A 22,385-nucleotide genomic window follows, 5' to 3' on the forward strand; every position below is an offset into this window, starting at 1 on the left:
GATAATTTTGAGTCATGTGTGTAAAATAATGTGTTGGAGTAATACAAATGTAAGCCTGTGTACAAATCATCTCTATCTTATAAAATGTGGGCAAAATCAATTAAGGAGCGTGTTTACCTTAAGTGCAGGCTACCTTGATATACACACATCCCTTGGTGGCTCTGTCTTCTGTACATAGTATCCACTGTGATTTCAATGCATTACTATTTCTGTCAGCTAGAAATTCTGATGAAAACCTATGGGTGACTGCTGTCTGTGGACTCCCCCTTCCCTCCTTACTGGTTTCTCATTCTCTGTCCTGATTTATCTCCAGCTTATTCTCACGTAAGGTGAAGCTGAGCTGAACTAAGAAGTTAAGGAAGTTCTCAAAACCCCCAAAGACAAGAATACTTCTTAATAACTAACTTAATTTGCTCTAGCAAGTTTGTCTTCATGTTCTTGCTCTGTAAGAGTCTGAGTAACAATGAACAACCCCTCCTAAATAGACACACACGCAGACGCAGACACACACACACACACACACACACACACACACACACACCACTTAATTGATAGTATTTTATTTATTTATTTATTTATTTATTTATTTATTTATTTTGAGAAAGAGAGAGAGAGAGAGAGAATGAGTAGGGGAGGGGGAGAGGGAGACAGAGAAACAAACAGACACAGAATCCAAAGGAGGCTCTGTGCTGTCAGCACAAAGCCCTATGCAGGGCTTGATCTCAGGAACCATGAGATCATCATCTGGGCTGAAATCAAGAGAGTTGGACAGTTAACTAATTGAGCCACTCAGGCACCCCAATTGGTGGTGGTATTAAGCCACTCTCAGCATTTAGTTGTCTAAGCTAAAAATAAACTTAATTCCTTTTTAATTTTATTTGTAATGCACACCATTAATTATTTCTGCTCTGCTCTGAGCAATTTTCGTATTTGCCATACAGTTTCTCACTTGCTAGGGCTTATGTAATCAGGGTTAATTTGGAGGATGTTAATACAAAAAGAAGGAAGCGTAACAGAAATACAACAGAAGATCCAAAAGGAGGAAAAGAACCCAAAAGGATTAAGTAATACATCTTTTCCTGATCTGTTTATATTAGAAAATCACTGCTTTCAGCGAAACACAGACCAGTTCATGTGCAAAGCATTTATCAATTGTCCAATAATTATCAATTTACCAAAACCAACCTTATGACCATTATTATAGAAAATACATAGATTAATATTTTGTTTTAAAAGTCATACAATGTACTAAATTCAAAGAGTATATAGAATTATTTAAATGTTAAAATCCTAATAAAACTTAAGGTCAAATAGTCACATAATTTTGCCTCTTCAATTTCTGTTTATATGTCACCATTATTAAAAATCCAGGGGCGCCTGGATGGCTCAGTCGGTTAAGCGCCCGACTTTGGCTCATGTCATGATCTCACAGCTTGTGGGTTCAAGCACAACTTTGGGCTCTGTGCTGACAGCTGAGAGCCTGGATACCACTCCATATTTTCTCCCTCTCTCTATGCCCCTCTCCTGCTCTCTCTCTCTCTCTCTCTCTCAAAAATAAACATTAAAAAAAACTTAAAAAATAATCCAGAGTAGCTTCACATTCAAACCTATATTTAATGTAATGTAAGGAGGTAGGCAAAGGTTGTCCACCCTACTTAGAAATATATTTGATATAGAAGATCAAATTTATCCATAGATCTGTCAGTGGATTTTAGAAATTCATAAGAATCATTGTGTAATTAATGAATCTCAGAAACACAGTGGCAGAGAAATAAACTTGTTCTATAAATTTCCATCAATCAACAAACCCAACAACTTATGGGTTTATAGAAATAAATAATATCTTAATTGCCAACTAAACCTCTTTATTATCAAAACATGTATGCCTGGTGCACCTGGGTGTCTCAGTTGGTTGAGTGTCTGACTTAGGCTCAGGTCATGATTTCATGGTTCAGGGGTTCTAGCCCCATGTCTGGCTCTGAACTGGTAGCTCAGAGCCTGGAGCCCGCTTTGAATTCTGTGTCTCCCTCTCTCTCTGCCCCTCCCCCACTTGTGCACATGTGCCCAAGCTCTCTCTGTGTCTGTCTCTCAAAAATAAATAGACAATAAAAAAAAATTCATTCCCAAACTAGATTCTGTAATTCCCAAACTAAATATGTGTTTGCTGTAGAAAAGCCCAAAGATGGCAAGCTTTGCAGTGGCAGAAGCCGTGGCTATTTGGTTCCTTCCTATGCCTCTAGCATCAAGCAATGTGCTTAGAATATACTATGTGTACAGTAAGTAGTTTTCTAACAAATGAGTGAATGAATAAATAAATTAATTTATGGATGCAAGATATTGGGAAGATAGGTGAACTCGGAATAAGGATGTTTACATTCTTCCAGTCTTTACTGCTAAAAAGTATCTCATATACTTTACAAAACTTCATAATAAATGCCCCTAATACTTTCCCAAAATGGTTTTCTACTATATGAATTCAATCAACATTAATTCCCTAAAATCTCATTTCCTAAGAATTTTGCAAACCAGTAACATCAAGACCTATTCATCCCTAAGAAATGCATGGTTTCTCCCACTTTTACTTCCAAATCTGTAGCTAGTTTAGTGGGTACTTGGCTAGATGTTTGAGAAAATAGGTTGTTCACAGGAAACACAGGTATTGGCAAGGATGTGTACAAACTGGAAACCTCTTACACTGGTAGTAGGAATGCAAACTGGTGCAGCCACTCAGGAAAACAGTAGGGAAATTCCTTAAAAAGCTAAAAATAGGACTATCCTATCACCCAGCAACTGCACTACAGGTATTTATGGAAATGATACACAACTACTAATTCAAAGGGATACATGTACCCTGATGATTATAGCAGCATTATCAACAATAGCCAAATTATGGAAAGAGCCCAAATGTTCACACATATACGCGTGCGCACACACACCCCCACACGCACACACTCCTTAGTCCATGGCGACAGCCATTCTGGTTCTCCATTATAAGTTCAAATTTTTTTTATTCCACATGTAACCGAAGCTATACAGTATTTGTTTTTCTCTGTCTGGCTTATTTCATTTAGCAATAATGTACTCCAGATCTATCTATCTATCTATATAAAATACCATTATATATATATATATATATATATATATATGCTAAGTGAAATAAGTCAGTCAGAGAAAAACAAATACCATATGATTTCACTCATATGTGGAATTTAAGAAACAAAACAAATGAACATGGGCAGGGGGTGGGAAGAGAGCATAGCTAAGAAACAGGCTCTAAAGTATAGAGAACAAACTGATGGTTAACAAAGGAGAGGTGGGTGGGCAGATGGGTTAAATAGGTGATGGGGATTAAGGAGGGCACTTTTTGTGATGAGCATTAGGTGTGGCAATGAAGTGTTGAATCTCTAAATTCTACACCTGAAACTAATATTACATTGTATGTTAACTAACTGGAATTTAAATAAAAACTTAGAAAAAAAAATCTATAAGAAATACAAGCTTATGCAAAAGAAGATGAAGGGAAGGAGGAGGAGGAAGAGGAGAAAGAAAAAAAAGTAAGTTGTTACACAGCTATGTATATGTGTTCTTAAAATTTTAGTCCTGTAATAAGGATTATAAGCAAGGTAGCAAGGTAACCTTTACTGACCTTTTATGAATTTTAGCAATATAATTCTTAAAACCAATTTATGAAAGATGGGACTTAATTAGCGATGTAGCATAGATTACTTAAAGTAAATGTAAATCCATACTTATCAAGCCTTTTATGTGAACTGGGGCTTAAAAACACCTTCTCATGATACTTTATTCAACAAATACTTATTGAACATTTATTACATACAAAGCATTGGAAAGAGAAACATAGTCTATCACTCATAGCATCTGCTTCTAAAGGACATATGGTCCCACAAAAAAACATATTCTTACTTTATAATTTGAACATTTTTTATTTAACTGTTATGTTTCAGAAAAATTAAATAGCTTAATTTATATCAAATGTGATTAAAATCTTCACCAACTTTGATTTAAATGATAAGAGCACAGCTACTTCTTAAACTGAGTACATTGTAACATGGGAACTTTTCCACTGGCTTTCAAACCATGAATAAGTAGATGCAGGCTAAGAAATTGTGAAAGGCCCAGAAAAATTTTTTATGAATAAAAATTATGAAAAAAATTTTTCATATGAAATTTTATGAAAAAAATTTTTATGAAAAATTTTATTATGAATAAAAATCTTAAAATCTTGGGTTTGAATAGGATGCTAGACCTAATGTAGTCCAGTTCTCACATTTTATAGGATGGACAAAAACACCATGGCTTATTGCTGAGGTCATTTACCAGTCTCCACTAGACCATCTGACTAGGAATAGCAGGGTTAGATATGCAAGCTTTGGCCCACACAAAAAGGTCAATAGCTAGCTATGATTTGGTGTGTCAATAGCTAGTGATGATCTTGGGAAAACTCTTTCCAGACTTTAGTTTCACATTTATAAAATAAGGATAATTTTTTTCAGTGTTATTAGGGTATAATTGACAACTAAAAATAGAATATAATCAAAATGTACAATGCGATGATTTGATGAGCATATACTATGTGCAAAGATTCCCATATAAAGTTAATTTTATGTATATCCATCACTTCACATATTTGATTTTTTTTTTGCTAGAACACTTAAGTTCTGCTCTCTCAGTAAATTTCAATGATAGAAAATGGTATTATCAAGTATATTCACTATGTTAACCACTAGATCTTCCCTATTCATCTTATAACTCAAAGTTCATATTATTTCACCCACCTCTTCCTATTTCCCCACACCCTAGCTCATGGCAACAACCATTCTGATCCACTAGTATAAGTTCAAAAATTCTTTATTCTACATGTAAATGAAACCATGCAGTATTTTTTCTCTGTCTGGTTTATTTCATTTAGCATAACGTAGTCCAGTTTTATCCATATTGTTGCAAATGGCAAATGGTAGAATTTACTTCTCTTTTAAGGCTATTATTCCACTATATATATGAGTATATATATATGTGTGTGTGCGTGTGTAGGTGTGTGTAACCTTTCATTTGTTAGTGTGTTTATTATCAAAAATACAAGAGATAAATGTTGGTGAGGATGTGGCGAAAAGAGAACCCTTATATACTACTGGTATAGCCACTATAGAAAACAGTATGGCGGTTCCTCAAGAAACTAAAAATAGAACTACTGGATGGTCCAATAGCCCCACTTCTACATATACATCCAGAGGAAATGGAATAAGAATCTTGAAGAGATATCTGCGTTCTCATGTTCTTTGCAGCATCATTCCCAATAGCTAAGAAAGGGAAACAATCTAAGTGTCTGTCAATGGGTGAATGGATAAAGAATATATGATATAAACATATATTAAGTGAAACACGCCAGAGAAAGCCAATTATTGCATAGTATCACTTATATGTGAAACCTAAAACACACAAAAAAACAAAAAACAAAAACCCTTAAAAGAGCAGAAAAGTGATCACAGGGGCCAAAGTGGGGGAAATAGAGAAATGTTGATAAATGTTGATAAATGTTGATAAATGTTCATAAAAGAGTACAAACTTGGGGCGCCTGGGTGGCTCAGTCGGTTAAGCATCCGACTTCAGCCAGGTCACGATCTCGCCATCCGTGACTTCGAGCCCCGCGTCGGGCTCTGGGCTGATGGCTCAGAGCCTGGAGCCTGCTTCAGATTCTGTGTCTCCCTCTCTCTCTGCCCCTCCCCCGTTCATGCTCTGTCTCTCTCTGTCTCAAAAATAAATAAATGTTAAAAAAAAATTTAAATAAATAAATAAATAAATAAATAAATAAATAAAAGAGTACAAACTTCCAGCTATAACATGAATAAGGTCTGAAGATCGTATGTAAAACATGATGACTACAGTTGGTAATATTATATTCTATCATTGAAATTTGCTGAGAGTGGAGCTTAAATGTTTTCAAGAAATAAATAAATGGGGTGATGGATGTGTTAATTCACTAGAGGGGGGCATCCTTTCACAATGTACAATAATGTCCCATCACCATAACGTACACTTAAATTATCTCAACATTTTACATGTCAAGTATACCTCAATAAAGCTGTAATTAATACAATTTTTTTGAAAATGTAACTACTTCTTTACTATAGTCCTGTTGGAATCATGAAAGCAAGCCCTGTTGGCTATCAGAGCCAGGTAATCTGGTGTCCCATTGTTTGGCAGCAGCCATCAAAGCTGGGGCACCAGTCATGTGCATAAGCTTCCTCTGGAGAAATGTTGGCAACCTGGTTTTATCCTTAAAGCATGCCAGAGAAAGAAGGCAATGCAATTGTCCATATCTCAAAATGTCTATAATAGCATCCACCCCAGCGAATAGTTGAGAAAATCAAAGAATTTGGCACATGTAAAATACACAACCCACTGCCTGGCAAAGCTCCCATACACACATGCACACACATGTGCACACATACATACAAAAGGACTATTACGTCTTCCCTTCATTATTGTGATACTTTCTGGGGTTAATGTTTAAGTACATGACTTTCCAGTTATTTAATTTTTTAAACTGAATGATGATGGCAGAATCTGCATGATTTCCCTTAGGGGCAGCAAGCATACTGCTGACAGTAAGAGACAATTTTTACAATCAGAGTATTTTCCCTCTACTTCAAAGAAGGTAACTTGTGTTGTAAGGAGGTCTGACTGAACAGTGATTAATCACACAAATTATTGAATTACATTTGTTCAATCTACAACATGTGAAGTCCACAGCTATATACCTACTTAAGGAACTACAGAAAATGCAGCAAAACATGGTTTAAGGCATGAAATACAGAGTCTGTGACAGAGAAATTATAGTTTTGAAGTTGAAGTTTTATGTGGGAAATTAGCAGACTCTGATACAGCACAGCCATTTATTTGCTGTCTCCATGTTGGATGTGGATTACAGCATAATTAACTTAGCAATGATCATCCACATAGTGAATTTCAGGACAAATTCCTAAAAATGGCCATAATTTATATAGTATGATCTCACTACTATTTAGACCAATGTTTTTTTGTTTTTTTTTAAGACACAACATATATATTCTGTTGTGACCTTTTCTAATTTTTTTTCAAAGAAACTAGATAGGTAGATTTAATTAATTCTTCTTCTGAGATTCTTCTAACCCTAGAATGACATCCGATCACTCTTCCTAACACTTTGGAGGTCATTTATTTGTCTCTTCAATGGACTTACAGGTCAATTTAGATTTTGTTTTCTTTTTCTCTTTCTTTCTTTTTTTTTTCACAAAGAGAAGGCATTCAAAGATTTTCGATTGCATTGATATGGAGTTGTAACAAAAATCATTTTAAATGTCTTTTAAAAGAGAAGAATTAATTTTCACTTAATAGCTAAATATTTAGAACAGCAGATTATAAATTTCAAGCAAATAGTTATTTTTGCTTTAAGCTATTTAACTGGTTATATAAGCTTCATCTTGTCTACATATTAGACAAGACTACCTTAAGATGAAGGGTAGGGATTTTCTTTGTTTATTTGGGGGGGGGGCGTTGCTGAATGGCTTTCTAGTACATCTTATGTGATTTAACATTAAAGTAAATTTTTATTAAACTGAAACATAGACTTGTATAACTTCTAGGATGGCAAGTACCCTGAAATACAGAGTCTTTATTAAAATTTGTAACAGGAATCATAGCTACCTGCATTATGCGTTAAAAAAGCACATGCACAGAGATTAGTTTGGGGTGGATTTAACAAACCATTTTATTGGAAAGGCAAGTGCTAGAAAATTGTGGAAATTTAATAGGAAGATTAATTATCTTTATATTCACTGCTGTGAAATCAGCAATCTGTGTGGTTTTTGTCCTTAAAGTTAGTTTGAAAAACTGACGATGCATTTCTTCAGTTAACCTTTTCCGTCTATATGGGCTAAGAGATCAATATAAATATTAAAATAATAAAGTGAGTTTGCGAAGTAGAGAAGCTTTTTCTAAGCCTCAGTAAATACTTCTTAAAATTTTAACTCATAAATATTTTTTGTGTGTGGTGGCTTCTTACTGATTATCCTACGTCCAGCATGAAGAGTACGAAGGAGGAAAAGTGTGATCCTACATGTAACTTTGTACCGTCCCCAAACAAGTATGTCTATTAAAACCAGTTCATTCACTCTACAGTGAATAATTCCTTGTCTTATTATTGTAACCATATTTTCAAAGTCAGATTCTCAAGGAACTAAGAATGAAGATCTCCTGAAAGAGGATGGGTTTTGCTTAATATTGCCTTTATCTAAACCTTTTTATATATTTTCATAGTCTCATGATTCTTTTTTATTATTATTATTGTTTTGAGAAGGACACAGAGAGCAAGCTGGGGAGGCACAGAGAGAGAAGGAGACAGAATCCCATGTAGGCTCCGCACTGTCAGCGCAGAGCCCAACATGCGGCTTGAACCCACAAACTGAGGGTTCATGACCTGAGCTGTCTGACCAAGTGAGCCACCCAGGTGCCCTCATCGTTCTTATCTATACAAATATCATGTATGTATTACATTATTAAGATTCATCTTTGTAGGTCTTCTTAGAATATTATGCAGAGGAACTTTAATAATTTGTAGAAATAGAAAGAAAAATAATTTTCATTGGAGATTTTCTAAATAGTTATAACTGTACCTAGCCCAACGTTTAAAACTAAGTTTTCTTAGACAGTATGAAAAATTTTATTTTGCAAATGGACTTCATTACATGTCAGCTTGCAAATTAAAAATAAGTTGTATAATTAAAACAGACAATGACTAAATATATTTTCAAAAATCAGTCACTTTTTTTCTCAGTTGGCATGACCTGAATTCAGAGACCATATTTGCCCTGGATGATTTATCTAAAAATGACTCTGAGGTTTAATAGCTCCATGAAACCCTGGCACATTAGCACTTTTACGTCAATAGGAACTGACGTCAAAACTGTTAGGCAAAAATTGCCACCCATTGTGATAATCTGGGGAATCTGTGATATCACGAAAATTTAGGCAAACAAAATATATATTCTTTAAAATGAAGAAAAACTAAAGCCTGTAGCATACTTTTTTTTTCTTGGAAAGATTTATTCCAAAAATACAACAACCAAAGCTTGGAAGAACATACACCTTCAGAATAACTTTATGTTTCCTTTTTTTGTCCACCAAAAATATGTTCACTCTCAGGAAAAGCAAATATTTTTATGTTAGCCACTAATCTGAGAGCGTCTACTAAACAATGATACCTTATTTACTTGTCACAATATCTTATGAGGCAGATACTGTTGTTACTTCCAATCTTCAGATGAAGAAACAGAAGTACAGAGAAGTTAATTAATTTATTCAAGGACCAAAACCTCTGATGAATAGCAAAGGCATTGGATCTTCATAAGCTAACTTCAGACCTCATATTCTCAACAGCTCTGCTATACTGCCTCTCTACTTTCAATAGAGAAGTATCATTTAAGATATGAAATTAGAATGCCTATGGCAATAGGACAGATAATTGCTTAATCTATGTTTAATCAGTACTGATGTACCTAACACTTGAAATGTCAATAATTTATATTAACTTTAAATCACACAGAGGTAGAATTCTTGACAATTTAATATCCTCATTAAACTACAAATTCAAGATTCCTTCCATTGTTTCAGGTTATAATCTATTTCTGGCATTTGCATAATTATTGCAACTAATAGTTTGTAATAGATATACTTCATGCCAAGGTAAAGAATAATTAATAGAGGCATTAATTTATGCACTTTAATAACTATGTTAACTATACAATGTGTGTGTGTGTGTGTATATATATATATATATATATATAGTGAAACACGATATATTATTATGGTTAGTTTTTCTGTGGCTCTCCCTCATTACACCATAAACTCAATGAAGGAAGGACTATATATTATTTGCCTTTGTAGCTTTAGTTCTTTGAAAAATATTTGGAATAAGAAACATTGCCAAATTTATCACAACATCAATAAATGTGTTTGTATAGGGATCTGTCCAAATGCTGAAAATACTCTAAACAGTTGATCTTACCTTATGTAAACTTAATAGTCTGCTGTTGAGTATTTTTGGTTTGCTTTCCTATGGTTTAGGATAATTATTAACTGTACAATATATTTGCTGTTTATTTGCTTAGTATTTTGTCAATCTCACTAACTTGTAAGCTCTATGAGGGGCCGGATTCTGAAATTTTTGTTTGGCCACTACAGCTCCAACCCTTAGCCCGAAGCTTGGCAGATGGGCACTCCAGTTTAATGATCAATTATCCACATCTACATAAAATTAATAAATTCAGGAAGAGTTGGCAAACCTCTTTCTTTTCTTTGTTTTCCTTCAAAACCCAGGTTGGTTTTTCCAAGTCTCAATCATCTGGGAAAGATGTGCATGTTCACCTGAGGCTCTCATGAGAGCCTTAAGCTATAGAGAGAGCATCTGGATACTATTACCCAGGGAAGTCAAACTGCAGCAACACTATGTTTCACTTTACCCAAGATAGGAGACCAAAGATGTAAAAATTAAAAAAAAAAGGAAAGTGATTAATTAAATTAATGGACCATTTTTTGTTACACATTTTCTGACTTGTTTATAAAAAATGTTGGAAACATTTTAGGACACCAAAAGAGTATACAGAAACCAGAAAAAAAACAATAAAGAATTTGCCTATTAGGCTAAAATTTTTGGGCTATGTTCAAAGCACATCTGAGTTTTTTATTGTTTTGGACTTGTTTAGCTTCTGTTTACTCCTACTCGGTGTCCAGTTCCCCATCTTCTTGTAACAAATTCTGATTTTTCTTTGGATACAGTTTGGCTGCAATGTAAATAAAAACACCTTGTTCCCAAGTCCAAGGGGACCTAAGTTTAGCCAACCAGACTTTCTCCCTAGAAAGCTGAGATTCCCAAACTCTGTGAAGCTAATGGATTTGAAAAATTCCAAGAAAAACACCCTCATATGTTTCTATATAGATATTAAAATTGACTTATTTCCTAACCTTTTTAAGCTTGGTCTTTTTGTCTTTTATTTTAGTGTAGGAACCACTTTACATTTTTTGAATGATACTATCTTGCATCAAGTAGCTTGAGTCAGTTCAACTTGTCTGCAACAAGTACATCAGCAGCTAGATCAAGCAATGTTGAAACATTCTGAGTTTACATCAGAGGAATGAATTTTTGCGAGGGAGTGGTTAGGGTGATTCATCTGGTGGTCATGATTAGAACGTATCAGAATAAAAAGAGAAAAACACCAGGAGGATCCAACAGGAGGCTGTTGAAAAGATTACTTAAGAAGCCAGAATTGTTTCAATGGAGTTAACATGAAAAGTATTTAGTGTTAAGTAGATTCAGCCACAAAATTCCTCAGTTTCTTACCCTAGCTGCCACTGAGTAGGATAAGTGAACGCCAATGCCAAAAGTAAATATTGTAGTGGAAACCTGTCAGGTTGTCTATTTCATCACTATTCTCTTTATCATGATTCCAGTCAAGGCTCTGTTTCTTCTGTAGGGTGCTGTATGTCCCACACATATAATTGCCCCACATATATACAACATCTTCCTACTTATACACCATCTCTCATGTTGCCTTGTGCAAGAAATTCTTCTCTGTTCCTTTCAAGTTGCCTCTCATTGTTTTAAGCCACTGTCCCCTACTTATTGTGTCAAAGTTTATTATCCTAATTTTGAAAAAAAAAATGAGTAGAATTGACACACAGTATTGCATTAGTTTCAAGTGATTCAACATCTCTATATATTATGCTATGTTCACCACAAGTATAGCTATCATCTGCCACAACACTATTACAATATCACTGACTATATGCTGTACCTTTTATTCCTGTGACTACTTCATTCCATAACTAGAAGCCTGCATCTCCACATCCCTTCACCCATTTTGCTAATCACCCCACTCCCTTGCCTCTGGCAGCCATCAGTTTGTTCTCTGCATTTATAGATCTTCTTCTTCTTTTTGTTTATTTATTTGTTTTGTTTTTCTGGATTCCACATATAAGTGAAATCATACAGTATTTGTCTTTCACAGTCTTATTTACTTAGCTTAATACCCTCTAGGTCCATTCATGGTGTCGCAAATGGCAGGCTAGTAATATCTGTTTTATGGCCGCATAATATTCCATTGTATATCTATACCACCTCTTCTTTATCCATTCATCTATCACTGGATCCTTAGGTTGCTTCCATATCCTAGCTATTGTAAATAATGTTGCAGTAAACATAGGGATGCATGTATCTTTTCAAATTAGCATTTCTGTTTTCTTTGGGTAAATAGATGCCTAGTAGTGGAATTACTAGATCATATAGTAATGCCATTTTTTAAATGTTTTTATTTATTTTTGAGACAGAGAGAGACAGAGCATGAGTGGGGGAGGGGCAGAGAGAGAGGGAGACACAGAATCTGAAGCAGGCTCCAGGCTCTAAGCTGTAAGCACAGAGCCCGACGCAGGGCTCAAACTCATGAACTGCAACATCATGACCTGAGCCGAAGTTGGACACTCAACCGACTGAGCCACCCAGGCTCCCCTAGTAATTTTTTTAAGTTTTTGAGACATTTCCATACTATTTTCCACAGTGCCTTTACCAGTTTACATTCCCATCAACAGTGCACAAGCAATCCTTTTTCTCTGCAGCTTCACAAATACTTGTTATTTCTTGCCTTTTTCATTCTAGCCATTCTGACAGGTGCAAGGTATTATCTTGTTGTTCTGATTTGCACTTCCCTGATGGTTAGTGGTGTTGAACATTTTTTCATGTGTCTGTTAATTATCTGTATGTCTTCTTTGGGAAAATGTCTATTCAGGTCCTCTTCCCATGTTTAAATCAGATTTTTTTTTGGTATTGAGCTATGTTACATTCTTTATTTGGGATATTAACCCCTTAGGTGATCTATCATTTGCAAATATCTTGTCCCATTCAGTAGATTGCCTTTTTATTTGTTGGTGGTTTCCTTCACTGTGTAAAAAAGTTTTATTCTTACTCTTTTTTTTTTTAAATATACTTCAGACTTCATGGTTCTCCCACTTTGTTCAACCTATTCACTCAGAGCAAATGATGTGGTCCTCCACTTCATCAATTATCTATTCGTCAGCCAATGGACATTTGGGCTCTTTCCATAACTTGGCTACTATTGATAATGCTACTATACACATTGGGTGCGTGTATTCCTTTGAGTTAGTGTTTTCTTTATCATTTGGGTAAATATTTTAATGCTGGATCATACAGTAGTTCTGTTTTTAACTTGTTAAATAAAAATATGGAACCTTCACATTGTTTTCCAGAGTAGTTGCACCACTTGTTATTCCCACCAGCAGTCTAAGAGGGGTCCTCCTTCACATCTTCGCCAATACCTGTTGTTTTCTGTGTTGTTAATGTTAGCCATTCTGACTGGTGTGAGGTGATATCTCATTGCAGTTTTGATCTGTGTTTCCCTAATGATGAGTGATGTTGAGCATCTTTTTATGTGTATATTGACCATCTATCTTATGTCTTCTTGGGAAAAATATCTATTCATGTCTTCTGCCTATGTTTAACTGGATTATGTGTTTTAGGGTGCTGAGTTTGATAAGTTCTTTATAGACTTTGGATACTAATCCTTTATTAAATATCTTCTCCCATTCTGTAGCTTGCTTTTTTGTTTTGTTGGTTGTTTTCTTCGCTGTGCAGAAGCTTTTTATTTTTATGAAGTCCCAATAGTTTATTTTTGCTTTTGTGTCCCTTGCCTCAAGAGACATATCTAGTAAGAAGTTGTTATGACTGATATCAAAGCAGTTACTGCCTGTTTTCTCCTCTAGAATTTTGATGGTTTCCTGTCTCACTTTTAGGACTTTAATCCATTTTGAATTTATTTTTGTGCATGGTGTAAGAAAGTGGTCCAGTTTCATTCTTTTGCATGTGGCTGTCCAGTTCTCCCAACACCATCTGTTGAAGAGGCTGCCTTTTTCCATTGGATATTCTTTCCTGCTTTGTCAAAGATTAATTGACCATATAGTTGTGGGTCATTCCTGGGTTTTCTATTCTGTTCCGTTGATCTATGTGTCTGTTTTGTGCCAGTACAACACTGTCTTGATTACTACAGCTGTGTAATACATCTTAAGTCCAGAATTGTGATGCCTCCAGCTTTGCTTTTCTTTTTCAAAATTCCTTTGGCTATTTGGGGTCTTTTGTGGTTCAATATAAATTTTAGGATTGATTGTTCTAGCTCTGTGAAGAATACTGTGGGTATTTTGATAGGGATTGCATTAGATGTGTAGATTTCTTTGGGTAATAGAGATATTTTAACAATATTTTTCTTCCAATCCATGAGCAATGAATGTTTTTCCATATTTTTGTGTCATCTTCAATTTCTTTCATCAGTGTTTCATAGTTTTCACAGTATAAATCTTTCACTTCTTTGGTTAGGTTTATTCCTATGTATTTTAGGATTATGCTTTTCCTTTTTAAATCCTTTCTGCCAACCTCCATCTTTTAATTGCATATTTTAACTATATGTTTTTCAGTATTAATTTGTTAAATATCACAACTTTCTGTATTTAATTTGTTTCCTCATTTTCTCTTTCCTTATTTTCCTGTTAATGACTTGATTTTTTTTTTGATAGGGTTGCATCTTGACTTAATTAGCTTTCCCCCCCCAATATACTGCTTGGTGTATGTTTCTTAGTGATTGGTCTAACTATTACAATATACACATTTAACTTAGCACAGTCTACTGCATATTTATGTTTTACTGCATCAACTGAAGTTTAGAAATTTTCCCTTTAAAGTGCTTTACCTTCTCTATCCATAAAGAGAAATTTCCTCAAGTGTGGGTTTACTGGCAACAGATTTCCTTAGTCTTCCTTTGTCTGAGAATGTGTTTATTTCCCCTTCATCCATGATATTTATTTTCACTGGATAAACATTTTATGGTTACATTTTTGTAACAGTACTTGAAAAGTATCATACACTTCCTTATGGTCCCTATAAATTTCACATAAGAAATCTGCCATAATTCAAATTGGTGTTCCTCTATAATCAATGGGTTGTTTTCCTCTGGACACTTTTGAGAGTTTTTTTGTTTTATTGTCTTTAGTTTTCAAAAGTTCAATTATAATGTGCCCTGGTATGGATTTGGATTTCTTTGAATTTTTCCTTTTTAGAGTTCATTCACCTGCCTTAGTGTTAGGATTTATGTATTTAACCAAGTTAGGAAGTTTTCAGCCATTATTTCTTTGAATAGTTTTCTAGTCCCAGCTCTCTCTTCTCTGCTTCAAGGAGTCAAATTCTTACTCTCCCCTGACTATGGCCCAGTGACATCCAAATGCATCAGTGACTTTCCCTCACACCTTTTGCTTGTATACTGCATCCTGATCCCCAATGAAGGCACTTGTCCACAAACCCTACACCTCTGTTTCAGCTTGCAACTGTTTGGTTGAGCTAACTCCCCTAAGGACTGCTCAGGGCATGCAGTGACTGTTTCTCTAAGATCTGTAAGTATAATTAACTTTGTTTCCCTGTGCCTCTCTTGTGTCTCCTTTTGTGGCCACACTTGAGTGGCCATCTCTAGAAAGAATACAAAACATAGCTCTTTTGTTATTGGCCTACAGATTACTGAGGCTATGCTAATTTTGTTGTTTTGTTATTCAAATTATGTTCTCTGCTTTTCAGACTGGGTAAATCCCATTGATCTGTCATTCAGTTCATAGCATCTATCTGCTGTCATGTCTGGTCTACTACTAAAACCATCTCAAGTTGTGTTCTGTTTTTAGTGATTTTATTTTAGTTTTCAATTCTATAATTAACATTGAATTATTTGTATAATTTCTATTTCTTTGCTGGAATTATTTTTTTCAGTTGTTTTAAGAGGATATATAATTGCTTTGTGAATTTCATTTTTACTATGGCTGCTTTAAAATTCTGGTCAGATAACTACACCATATGATTTATTTTGCTGATGGCAGCTGCTGACTTTCTTTTCTCATTCAATTTGTGGTTTCCCTTGTTCTTAGTGTGAATGATTTTCAATTGTATGTTTAAATGTTTTATTTTTCAAGTCCTATGGCTCCTAAACAGTCTGACCTTTGTTCCACCTATCAGAATCTTTCTATTTTTTGTTGTTTTTGTTGCATTATGTTCAGGCATTTTTTTTTTGTTTCAAGTGGGAGGATTTGAGAAGAATAAGGTTACTCTATCTTTATGGAATAAAAAAATCCTGTATTTCTACATTATTTTATGTTTTTGTTTCATTTTGATACATCTGATTGGTCACTTTTCATGTCTTGTACTTCATTCTCATATCTTTAATCCTTAATTTTATTACTTTAAATATATTTATCCTAAGTGTTTTATATTTAATGTTTGATATAGCCAGTATTTAATGTCTCTGCATCTGAATGTGAGATCTATTATTTCTTCTGATTCTAGCTAGTAATGCCTGCTTCTGTTGGTGTTTTTTTAAGTTTTAGAAATCAGCTCATTTTCCTTAAAATTTACCACAGGAATTCTTTGATATCTTGCTGAATGTGATTCTCTATAGAATATTTGCACTTGCTTCCATATGTTTGGAAGGGTATTGGAGATCCAACCTGGGACCATTTGAATGTAAATTGTGAGCTTAGGGTTTTGAACTTTCTATTCAGTAAAAATTTGGGCCATAGACTCATTAAGGAGTGTGTTTATCATTAAAACACACAGGAGTGATTCTTTTTTCTCTCTACTTCAAACATAAAGTTTCAGGACAGGCATTTTTTCTTAGAGTTCCCTGTTACTAGTGTCATTGGGAGGTGAACCTTTCTACTTCACTGTGTTGATGATTTAAATTTTGTGGATTCCAATTTTATGCAGGGATGGGGAGGACAGTCCTCTCCCATTTGAGTGGTCTCTTCTACCATGAGCCCGTCCTAGGCATTTTTCTTTTCTCTTCTGTATTCCTGTGAAACTGAAAATCATGTTCATCTGTTTTGCTAAATGTGGTCAAGACAGAAAAAGTTCTTGTCAATGTTCTGCTTACCTATTTGGTCCTTTCCTTCTCTCAGTTTGAATCTCTTAAGTGTTTATTTTTAGTTCATTGATACCCTTAAACAAACTTTTAAACATTCTTTTTTTTTCTTGTTTTCTGAAGATGAGTATGACATCTGTTTCACCATACACTATCCTTATAATTTAAACAATATGTATACTAATCTAGGAGGATGCATGCTAGATTTTTTGTTTTGTTTTCTATCTTCTGTAAATAAGAATTTTTAAAGGCATAAAAAAATTCCAGGCAAACCCCTACATAATTTCTGCAGTATTATACACAGAAGTCATGGTTAAGAAATATTAAGATAAAGGTTAATGTAACTACAGGATTATATTTACTTGGAAAAAGTATATTGCTTCCTGCTTTCTATGAAGCAAAGCAACATCACTTTCAATAATAATTTCCCCCATTTTCTCCCTAAGCTATATCCTGTGTTCACAGAGAAAAGTCAGAGCACAGATAACAAAACCAAAAAAAGTAAAAAGAAAAATTTTCCAACAATTTTTACCAATTCTAAGTAGCAGTTTCTATTTTTCATTTCCCTCTTTCCCAAATATTTATCTGCAAAATCAACCTCTAAAATCCCTCATTTTAAGATCTCAGTACAGATTCAATTTACACAAATTACATGGTTTACTAGTTTGTTTATAAGGCAATTCACAGTGAATTTTGAGCCAGTTTATAAAAAGGCAAGATTGTTACTACAAATACATCCCTCATAGTACTAGAGTCTAGATAATATAACAAGAGTAACTAATGGAGTAGGCTAGGAATTTTCTTGCAGAAGACCTTTGAACTTTAGAACAAAAACTATTTTAAATTAGTTTCGTATAGAAGTTAAATAAAAATAGATATACTGAAATATAGATTAATTCTTTCAATAAGTATTTAGTGAGCAGCTATTATTTACCAGGCACTGGTAATTCAAAAGTGAACATACAGCCTTGAACTCATGAAATCTGCATCCATCCTAGTGGGTGAGTTTGTAGAAATTTATTTGGTAGCAATTATAGCAAAATGAAGATTCACAAATTCATGAAAAATGTTAACCATATCAATACCTAGTTTTCCTAGCAATACTCTAACTGTATCAAAATTTCCTTGGATTTTTACTTCATCCATTGGCATCTCAAAATAATAAATAAATGAGTATGTAATTTTCTCTGTCAGAATAAAAAAAATCTAGAGACTGCACATATTTTTTCAGATGTTATGGAATTTATGTGTTCTTTCAAGGCCAAATATTTTTTAATAGTGATATACATGTGCTAGATTAACTTCCTCAGGTTCTCAACCCACTGGTATTTCTATTCTATAGTTAATATGTCACTCAATCTTTTCTTAACAGTTCTTTTCCCTTTACCTGAATTACTAACAGTCTTCCCAAATGGTTGCCAAACTTCCAGTTAGCACACATCCTATCAATCCTGCAAACTATAAAATTATACTTTTTAAAAGCACATGACTGTTTATGCCACATACACTGAGCAAAATCTTTCAATGTTTTCTGTATCAGTTAAATAAGGTATATTCAAGAAATGGAAACAAGCTTGGCATTTCAGACACAGATCATTTAATAAAGATGATGGGTTACTCAGATATGAAAAGGCTCAAGTAAAAATGGGATCCATAAGAATCAGTTATGGCCACTAAGTCTTGAGAAATATAGGGTCAGAAGTGTCAGCAGAAACTAGGAGTTCAGCAAAGCTACTGTGTTGGCTACCAAGGCAGATTTTAGATGACATGTTGGGACATGGCTGGGGACTGGGGGGGGGGGGGGAGAAAGAGGAGGTGTTGGAGTATGGTGGGAACTTTATGGTTAATTGTTGGGCCACCTGGGAAAGTGCAAGCAAATGGCACTGGAGCTGCTGCTGTCTGCTGATGCTGAAATGACTGACAGAAGGCTGGAGGCAGAGTCCTTTCTCCTCTCTGACCTTTTAGTCACACACCATTGCGTCCCAGCCAGTGAGGAAAACATAGAAATGACTCTCATCCCCAGTATCACAGAGCACATTATAAAATTGGCTGCCTGGCAATGAAAGACAATAACCACAACAGTTTATTCCACTTACGATAAACCCTGCTTCTATATTAATCTACTACTAAAGTATCAATACATGTTCTTTATTAGATTACTCTATCAGCTGAACACACTTGAACTGGCCATTATACCCTGTACATTGCATCCTAACAATTTTGTATCCCTAGAATACATTTCCTCTTCTTTCTCCATCACTGGAAATTCTATCTATCCATCTTTTAGTTCCCCTCTTAAATCTGGTTTACTTATAAAGATATTCATTCCTTAGCCCCAGACTTAAATTTTTCTTAACATACTATCCGGCACATACTCTATGGGAACTTTGTGTGTCTAAAGAATGAAGTACATTTTCCATCTATATTTTTATGGGTCTCATCTACATTTGTATATCCCTCAAAGACTATACTCTAGCTTTTTATGTTATTTTTTATTTTTTAAATGTTTATTATTTTTGAGAGAGACAACAGAGAGTGCACACAGTTTGGTGGGGGAGAGGGGGAGGGAGAGAGAGAGTCCCAAGCAGGCTCCGCACCGTCAGCACAGAGCCTGATGCAGGGCTCCATCTCACAAACTGCGAGATCATGGCCTGAGCCAAAATCAAGAGCCAGATGCTCCATCAACTGACCCACCAATTGCCCCAGAGTTTTTAAAAACCAAATAGTGTTGTAAAAACTGTATCATTTCACAAGTTCCTTCAGGGTAGAAATGATTTCTTACTCACATGCAGTTCCCAGATGTTAAGTGCTCATCAATTGATGCTATTTCCAAAACTGATGCATACAAAACTAGAAAAGCACTCAAGGCCTTACGAATATATGAACTTTAATTTCAGGAGGGCAAAAAGTTTAGCTTTTTCAGAACACAAACTTCTTTAGTTTTACTATTTTATGCTTTGCTAAGATTTAATTATGATTAATATTTAAGAGATACAATGTACTTAGTTTTCAACACCCAAAAGTTTCTCTATTAGGTTGATGTTTGAAAATTACAAGGCATTACTTTGCTATTTTTTCCTGTATCAGTTATGACAGCTAAGTCAAGAACTGTGAAAGAGTATCCACCTAACTATGCGACATCTCACTATATTCCACTCTGGAATCCACCACTTGACTCTGTGGAAAAAGGATATACTTTCAGTAGCAAAAAATGATAACCTTTGTGAATACCCTTTCATTGTTTTCTATCCGCAGATGAACAATGTCCTCAGGCAAAAGTAAGCATTTGAATAACCTGTTAGTTCTGTGTTCGATAAACAAGGTTTTAGTGCATGCTTCAACATCAAGAATAATTTCAACTTCCATTTGATCAACAGAAAAATAATTAATATTACTTTTCTCTTTTGACATCACTAACTTCAAAATTACTATTTTAATAGAATGCTTACAGGAGAGGAAAATCACTTTTTAAAATTTCAGTGACAAACCTTATTTATTTGTATACCAATATTCTAAATAAGCATGTATAATAGGAATAAACATTATTCTATGTGTAAAATAGAGCAATTAGCCAAGAATCTGCTGGACTGTCACTCCTCTGAGTACAGGAGTGCTTGGCATGCTATAAATCATCAATCTATGATCTTACTGACGTAAAAATTCATTTTCATTTATTAACTTTTGTGAGATTGTTGTGAGATCAAACTATTGCTTTCTGAATGTGCTGATTGAGGACTCCAAAGTAAGGAAGAGGTAAGCAACAAAAATCATTAAATGCTAATTTTAACAATAATCAAGGGTAAACCTATTTAAATATATTCCACCATAATTTTTTACTGTTTATAGCTCTCAAAATATATTATGCTTAATATAGTACATTTTATCATGTAAAAATGCAAATTTGGTATATTTCAAAATAAGTGCTCATTTAGCAGAGGAAAAACAAATAAAGCCAAACAATTAAAATAAGGAATTAGGAGCTACGATATAGTAGGGAATACTCAGATCAGAGGCTGAAAGCTACCAACAGAAGAGAAGAAGGGGAAGGGACAAAAGCAGGAAAAGAATAGGTCTGGTTGGTTTTTTTTTAAGTTTATTTATTTACTTAGTGGGGGAGGTGGGAGAGGGACAGAGGGACAGAGGGAGAGAGAGGGAGAGAGGGAGAAAGGGAGAGAGAGCGAGGACAGTCAGACAGATAGATGGAGGGGACATGAGCAGGAGAGGGCAGAAAGAGAGGGGGAAGAGAGAGAGTCCCAAGCAGGCTCCACACTGTCAGCACAGAGCCAGATGCAGGGCTCAATCGCACAAACTGTGAGATCATGACCTGAGCCAAAATCAAGAGCCAGATGTTCAGTCAACTGACCCACCAGGTGCCCCAGAGCTTTTCAAAACCAAACAGTGTTGTAAACACTGTATCACTTCACCAGATCCTTCAGGGTAGAAACGATTTCTTACTCACATATGCAGTTCCCAGATGTTAAGTGTTCATCAATTGATGGAACTTGCAAAACTGGTGCATACAAAACTAGAAAACCTTGACCTGAGCTAAAACCAAGAGTCAGAGGTTTACCTACTGAGCCACCCAGGCCCCCCAGTAAAGTGTCTCTTTTGCAGAACAACAGCTCCCACTGAGGAGATGCACAGCCAGGTGTTCCACAAGATCCCCTCGGGAACCAGTTCAACAAGTCTGGAACTAAGGGCCTAGAGATGAGGACTTGCACAGAAGCTCCTTGAAGTGGCCTGAAATTACCTTTAGCTCATTATAATCTTAAAAGCTCCTAGTATGGTGTTTTTTTTCTTTTTTTTTTTTTGGCCATTTTTTGAACATACTATATATGTATTAGCATGTTACATGCTAGGCCTGCACAGCTAACCTAAGAGCCTAAGTTACAAAATGTGTGTCCTCAGTGTATCAAGCTGCCTGCTTTTGCCCCCTAGCACACTGAATAAAAGCATCTTGCACTAAACCCAAAAGGAGACAGGGCTTTGACAACTATTTTTTTTATCTACTTACCTGTTGCCAGTAATAAAACAAACAAACAAACTTTTTGCTCAAAACAAAAGACTTGGGCTGGTCTATTGACTGACACACCCCAAGAAATGGATCCCTTGTGTTTGGTGACAGAATGCCTGCTTCAATCAATCCCTTTAATGTGATTTAAAACCCCATGTGGAATATTGATCTGTACTTGACATCTGCCCAACTTTTTTAATTCAATGATTTTTATCAGTGGCTGAGGCAAACAAAAGTGATCCCACATAACCGAATTTCTTTGCAGTCATAATTTTACCTACAGCCTAATTTGGAGTCTTGCAGTGCTAAAAGCAGGTTATTAATGCTGTGACGAGCTTTAGAGCCAATTTGAGTATTATTGG

Source organism: Prionailurus viverrinus, chromosome A2 (assembly GCF_022837055.1).
Source record: "Prionailurus viverrinus isolate Anna chromosome A2, UM_Priviv_1.0, whole genome shotgun sequence".
NCBI classification, from domain to species: domain Eukaryota; kingdom Metazoa; phylum Chordata; class Mammalia; order Carnivora; family Felidae; genus Prionailurus; species Prionailurus viverrinus.